Source organism: Trichosurus vulpecula, chromosome 6 (genome assembly GCF_011100635.1).
Source record: "Trichosurus vulpecula isolate mTriVul1 chromosome 6, mTriVul1.pri, whole genome shotgun sequence".
Taxonomy (NCBI): Eukaryota; Metazoa; Chordata; class Mammalia; order Diprotodontia; family Phalangeridae; genus Trichosurus; species Trichosurus vulpecula.
In genome coordinates, this window is record NC_050578.1 from 275,340,490 (window position 1) to 275,347,399 (window position 6,910).

General features: G+C 49.7%; 1 long non-coding RNA gene across 1 annotated transcript; it reads left to right on the top strand.

Moving 5' to 3' along the window:
- The first annotated feature begins 2,433 nt into the window (after positions 1–2,433).
- LOC118852677 lies at positions 2,434–6,847 on the top strand. The gene is made up of 3 exons (XR_005010619.1): positions 2,434–2,517; positions 4,182–4,289; positions 6,419–6,847. It is a non-coding gene; the product is annotated as an uncharacterized LOC118852677 (long non-coding RNA).
- The last annotated feature ends 63 nt before the right edge of the window (positions 6,848–6,910 follow it).

Genomic DNA, 6,910 nt, shown 5'->3' on the forward strand with positions numbered 1-6,910 from the left:
TTGACTGACTGCTCTATTCAGGTCCTAATTCATTGGCCACTGGCCACATGGGTCTGAGATTCCTCCACTGATGCAACAAAGGCTCACATAGTTAGAACAATAGGCATTCTTCATCTTTTGGGCTTGCCCAGTGTGGATGATTCTAATGAAACACCACCCCTTCTGAAGAATACCTTTCTTGGTCTTCTCTGGAGCCTGCTGGTCCAACCACTCGGTAGACATGTTGTAGGCACCTAATTATTTACACGCTGATTGCCCCATTAGAATATAAGCTCCTTGGTAGCAAGGACTGGTTCCCCCAGCTTTTTTTATCCCCAGAATATAGCACAGTTCCCTGGCAGAACATGATGAATTGACTTGGAAAGTGAGGCCAGACTTGGAAAGTGAGGCCAGAATTCTCTGTCAGTCTGGACCTGTGCTTCCACGCTAAGAAGGGAGATCTAGTCTTGATGGGAGATCTAGTCTTGATAGTTTACCCGGGGGCACTGAGATGCTCAGAGACTCATGTCAGGGTCACATCGCCATACTGTGTCTGTGAGAAACATGGTTTTGGTGGTCACTGGACTTCCTAGGCAGGGCCAAAATCCTGAAGAAGAACCCTGTGATAATCCCTAGGGAAGACTGTACAGACCACAGGACTCCCAGAGGAAGACCAAGTGGTAGCCATCCCTTAATCTGTGGGGATCACAGGGCCTCCTAGGGGTCAGACCCTAAGGAAGACCCAAGTGATGGCCCCTTAGGATGGCAGTAAGATCACAAGGCTCCCAAGACAGGGCCAGAAGTCCCATGTGATGTCCCCTTAAGAAGGCCGTGCAGACCACAGGGTTCCCCAAGGGAATCCAGAGTGGTAGCCCTCTTAACACTGCAGCAGGGATCACAGGACACCCTAAGACAAGATCCAGGAGTAAGCCTGGCAAGCTTCCGCTGCCTGTTGCTTCCCTTCACCTGACCTTAGGAAAATCCATGTGATTTGCCCATTCACACCCAAAGGATTCAGGACCAGAGTGGGCAGAGGAAGGCATATTTATTACACTCCCCGGCAGAGCAGGTACAGTGCTCACGGGAGTACTCACACACTCATACAGCTGCAGGAGCAGGGGTAACCATTCCCTCCACTCCTGCTAGAGTCATGGTTAGTTTACAATCTTTGTTTTTTACATAGTTTTCCTAGGTTATACAGTTTATATAAATAGGATAATAAGGATACAGAAGCAAAAGTGAAGTTAATTAGATTTTCCTTGTATTAAACTATATTCTTTTACTTCCCCTACTTTCCCTCTTTAACATATGCAAATGATGCAAATCAGTAGGCCTGGATTCTTGACCAAGACCAGACCCTAGATAAGCTTGAACAGGTTCAAGTGGGTTTGGCCTCTAATTCCCCAGATTGCCTTCTCAAAAAGTATGCACATGCGTACAAGCCTCTGACCTCTCACCTGACCGACCTTGAGGCCTGGTCTCTGCTAAAGCTGGGGTGGGGGAGGGCAGGGAAGCACACCTTTAGTTCTGTGGAAACAAAACTCCTCCTCCCATTTCTTACAGTGTCCAAGATAGGCCCTGAACCTGGATCTTCCTGGGACTGTGATCGGGGCAAGAGAAACACACAGAAAACCTCCAGCTCATTCCCTAAGGAGGGAAGGCTGGCTCAGCTCTTCCGGCCCAGGGCAGCACTTTCACTATCTGGAAAATCCTAGCTTCAAGCCCTCCCACCTAGAGCTTCAGACAAAGGCGGGGGGGGGGGGGGGGGGGGGGGGGGGGGGGGGGGGGGGGTTCATTCAAGCTTTCACTCAAACTACGTGCATGTATTAATCACCTACTCTGTGCTAAAGGAATAAATTAGGGGCCAGGGATAAATTCGAAACACCACAGCCCTACCCATTCCTGCCCTCCCTTACCAAAAAAGTGTGTATATAAATAAGTCAAATCAAGAAAGTAAATACAAAGTAACATGGGGCAGGGGAAGCTGGACCACTGGGTGGTGCAGTGGATAGAGCTCCAAACCTGGACTCAGGAAGACCAGAGTTCAAATCCAGCCTCAGGACACTTCCTAGTTGTGTGACCCTGGGCAAGTCACTTAACCCTGTTGGCCTCAGTTTCTTCATCTGTAAAATGAGCTGGAGAAGGAAATGGCAAACCCCTCCAGTATCTCTGCCAAGAAAACCCCAACTGGGGTCACGAAGAACAACACACAACTGAACAACAACATAGGGGAACGGAGGTGAGAGGGTCCTACAAATTGGGGAAATCAGAACGGCCCTCCTGGAGGAGGTGGTCCTTGAGGTGAGGAGGGAGAACATTCCCCAGAGGTAGGAGAATAGAAAGTCAGCTGATGTGGCTGGGAGGTGGAGTGAGGGGAAGTAACGTTAAAATCTGCCCTCCAGCTGCAGAAGGGGGAGCCCTGAAAGCTTCTGGAGCAGAAGAGCCTCTGTCTGTCTGTCTGTCAGCAGTGTGGAGGGCTGGCTGGAAAGAAGAAAGAGGAAGGAGTGGAGACTGAAGATCAGTAGTCCTGGGGAGAAGGTAAAGGTCTGGACTGGGCTCTGAGTGAAAAGGAGGCAGATGGGGGGAGGCGGTGACTAATGGGATGTGGGCCCCAGGGATGCCTCCAGGGTGGCCCGTGACCAAGTTTGGGAAATTCTGGGGCAGAGATGAGGAGCCTGAGGAGGTTTGGATGCCTGGAGTCAGAGATGCCTCATCTGAGTCCCTGGACTTGGTGGAACGTCTCTCCTCCGAGCTGTCCTCATCCTGTTTGTTCACAAGCAAACGTGGAGCTGCTCAGGGCATGCTATTATTTGGCCTTGGAAGCTGCTAACGAGCTTGCCCAGCCTTTGTTGGGGATCAGAGTCTGCATGCTTGACCTTGTATAAAGGGGAAGGAAGAGATGAGGAAGCAGTCAGGGCTGGAGGTTGGCAGGGGGCTGGGGAAAGGAAGTAAGAAACAACCCAAGGAAGAAGAAATCATACTGAGTTCTGGGGGTTATTTCAGGACATAGTGGTCCCTGGATGCCAAGGTGGGGCTGGAGTAGGGCTTTGTAGGGAGCCCAGGAGCTCCTGCCCTATCTTCTCTCCTCCTCTCAGGCCCTGGGGAGAGTGATAAGCCCCGCTGGACCTTCCCATCCATGGCCCACCATTGCCACACTCCCTGTTGATTTCCCCTCCCCCATACCTGGCAAGACCTTGGGATTCCCAGGATGAATGACTTCTGAGCCCCACCCCAGCTGAATATCAGGGACCAAAGTCCGAGAGAGGCCAAGGAAAGGGCCTGGAATAAAGCTTCTGGACAGGATCGAAAGGGTGAACATCCCCATGGCTTCTAGTCCCCCTTCCTGAAGGTGGAGCCTTCTATGGGTGCCTGTCCTCCCAAAGCCCCATCTGCCCTAGGACTTCTACTCTGACCCAGGCCTAGGCTCACAGATTAGCATTGTCCTCACAGATGTTGTAAGGGCTCACTGTGTGACAGACAGCATGCCAAGTGCTGGATACAAAGAAAGGCCCAAGCATGACCCCTGGCCCCTTCTTAGTCTGATGATCTTGGGATTCTGGAATCATGGGATCAGGGACCCTGGAGATGGGGAGAAATCAAAATGCAGCATGGCAAGTGACCCGAGGTCCCAGGGATAGGACCACAGGTGCTCTGTCTGCTTCTCAGATTTAGCACTGAAAAAGAGCAGAGCTCACCTGGTACACTCCCATCATTTTAGCCATCAGGAGTCCCAAAGAGGGCGGGTATGTACAGGTCCTGCCCAGAGCTTCACGATGGGTCAGTGGCAGAGGTCAACTCTCTAACCTCTGCCTCCCAGCACAGGGACTCCTTCCTCCCATTCCCCTGCACTACAGGCTGTAGCAGGCCCTGGGGAAAGGGCCAAGCATCCTCAAAAGGAAAGGGAGCTGGTGCCAGCTTTGACCTGACCCGGCACCTCCACCTGATTCTGGACCGGATTCTACAGGTGATAGGAAGCTGGCCTGTACACCGCTTCCATTACCTGACCCAGCTCAAGTCCTGATGACAACTGATGTACTCTGTGGAGGAAGCCAGAGGAGGCAAACCCAGGCCCCAGCCTCTTGTGGCCAGCCTGGAGTGAGAGAGAGTTCAGCCTGGGGAGAGGGCCAAGGGGTAGAGCCTTGGGCAGCCCCGGGGCTTCTTCAGGCCCACCCCCAGCCACTCCTTCACCCCGATTCCCTTAGGTCAGAAAACCCCAAGGAAAAGCCTCTGAGACGTGGGACTACAACAGAGAAAACTAGACAAGGGGTGGAGGCAAGAAGGTATCTTGGAAAGATGCTCTCAACAGGCAGGTGGGTGATCCCGGTTCAAATTCCCACTCTGACATTTACTGAACTATGTGACTCCCTCTCTGAGCCTCAGTTTCCTCATCTATAAAACAGAGATAAGTTTACCTGTATTTCCTACCTCACCAAGATATTGTAAAGGAAGGCAAAGTAACTAATAGTACTGGAGTTGGAGTCAGGAGGACTTGGGTTCAAATGCTACCTCAAATACTTACTGTGTGACCCTGGGCAAGTCACCTCCCCTCTCTGACCATTAGCTTCCCCAACTGGAGATAAGCTTCTCTGTACTTCCTACCTGGTAGGATTAGTTGGAGTCAGGAATACTCCACCTCTCTCAATCACTAACTCGACCACAGGTGAGTCACACCTCTCTGAGCCTTCTTAGATTAAATTACTTAATAAGTGATAACGGTGAAATTAAAGAGCTCTAGGAAGGACATATTTATCTTTAGTCAGTCAGCGCTCTGGGACCAGAGCTTGGGTGAGGAGAAGGGCTTGGTGAGAAAGCCCCTTCCCCCACTCTCTGTACCAGAAGAAGGAGAGGACACGTAGCTGAGTTCCAGGCCCCTCAACTTCCCGAATGAGCCTTTTGGGAACAGGCAAACAGCAGGCGGACACTGTCACATCCTGGAAGCCGTGACTGTCTAGTTTCTGGGCTGAATCGTCAGCTTCCTCTCACATCACAGGGCCTGGGATTTTAGGGCAGATTCAGTTCTGCCAAGAAAAGAGCAAAGTCCTCACCCCTAGAAAAGGATTCTGGGTCTCCTCCTCCTTGCTATGGGCCAGGGAGAGGCCGCTAGGAGAAGACACAAACTCAGAGAACTAAGGATAAGGCAAAATAGGGCATAAAAATGCATAAGGGTACAAACACAGAGCTAGGGAAAGGTCCAAGGAGGAAGGGTGGGGGGAGAGGAGAACAAGAGTAGGGCTTGTTTGGAGGGGGGGTAGGAAGGGCAGAGAATTGCCCACTTTGGCTAGGACATAGTGGAGAAGAAAGGCTGGAGAGGTAGGACCACGTTAGACTGGGGAAGGCAAAGGATTGAACTTGACTGTGAAACAAAGCCACCGAGTTCCTGGGAAATTGAATGTAAGGCAAGGTTTTGTAAAAATGGATTCTCAGGGCAGCTGGGTGGCACAGTGAGTAGAGCACTGGCCCTGGAGTCAGGAGGACCTGAGTTCAAATCTGACCTCAGACACTTGACACGTACTAGCTGTGTGACCTTGGGCAAGTCACTTAACCCCAATTGCCCTGCCCAAAAAAAAAAAACCGGATTCTCATGGTTGTCCTTAGTTCTCAAAGAGGACCACAATGACATCACTATGTTAGAGTCATGCTACATATAGCGTGTCTGACTATGGCTGATCAGATGGAATGTTCTACCACAGGTTGGCACAAATAGTCCATGTGAACAGTTACGTGGATTCTCTAAATTTGTGCATCTTAAGTTTCTTTGAGCTATTCCAATTCTGCTTTGCTCATAGAGCACCTCTCTGATGAGGACACACCACGCTGGGTGGTCCTGTGCCAGTGTCTCCCATGTCATTCGATTGATTCCAGAGTTCTTCAGAGAGACCTTGAGAGTGTCCTTGTATCACTTCTGGCCTCCATGTGAGTGCCTGCCTTGTGCGAGTGCCCCATAAAATGGTCTTCTTGGTAAGCATATGTTTGGCACTAGAAAAACATGGCCAGCTCCTCAGAGCTGTGCTCTCTGCGGTAGAGTTTAATGCTTGGCAGTTTAGTTTGAGAAAAGACCTCGGCATCTTACTCTGCCAGGTGATCTTCAGAATCTTCCTAAGACAATTCAAATGGAAGGGACTTGGTTTCCTGGCATGGAGCTGGTGGACCATCCTGGTTTCACAATACAGCCCAATGGCTCTGTAGACCTTCAGTTTGGTAGTCAGTCTAATACCTCTTCTCTCCCCTATTTTCTCCCAAACACTGAGCTAGCTCTGGTAATGTGTGTGTCAACCTCATTATCAGCAGGTACATCCCTGGAAAGTACACAACCAAGGTAAGTGACCTTATCCACAGCATTCAAAACTTCTCCATTCGCTGTAACTGAAGGTTCCATGTATGGATAGTGTGGTGGTAGCTGATGGAACACCTGTGTTTTCTTGGTTCTTTCCTTCGTCAGGCCAAAATTAGCAGAGGCAGAGGAGAATCAGTCCATACCTTGTTGCATCACAGCTTCAGAAGCTGCATTGAATGAATGCACAGTCATCTGAGAACAAATCATGCACCATCTCTCCCTCCACTTTGGTCTTGGGTTGTGGCCTTTTCAAGTTGAAGAATTTACCATCAGTGCAGTAGCTGACCTTGATGCTGTGGATTCTAGGATGTAATGAAACAGTTAACACCATAAAAAAAAAAAAAAGAATTCAGAGCAGCAGGGAATGACTTATATCAACGTTTGGAGGCAAGGTAGAGAAGGTGGACGAGAAAACAATATACATAATGATTGCGACAATGTACAAGGAGCCAACAATATTGAATGCTGTGTCAATATAAGGATCAAGATTGCCTTAGAAAGAGATCTCTCCCAGAATTTGGAACTCAAAGTTTTAAAAATAGACGTTCAAAAACAACAACAACAAAAAAAGTTTTTGCATGCAACTAGGAAATAAGA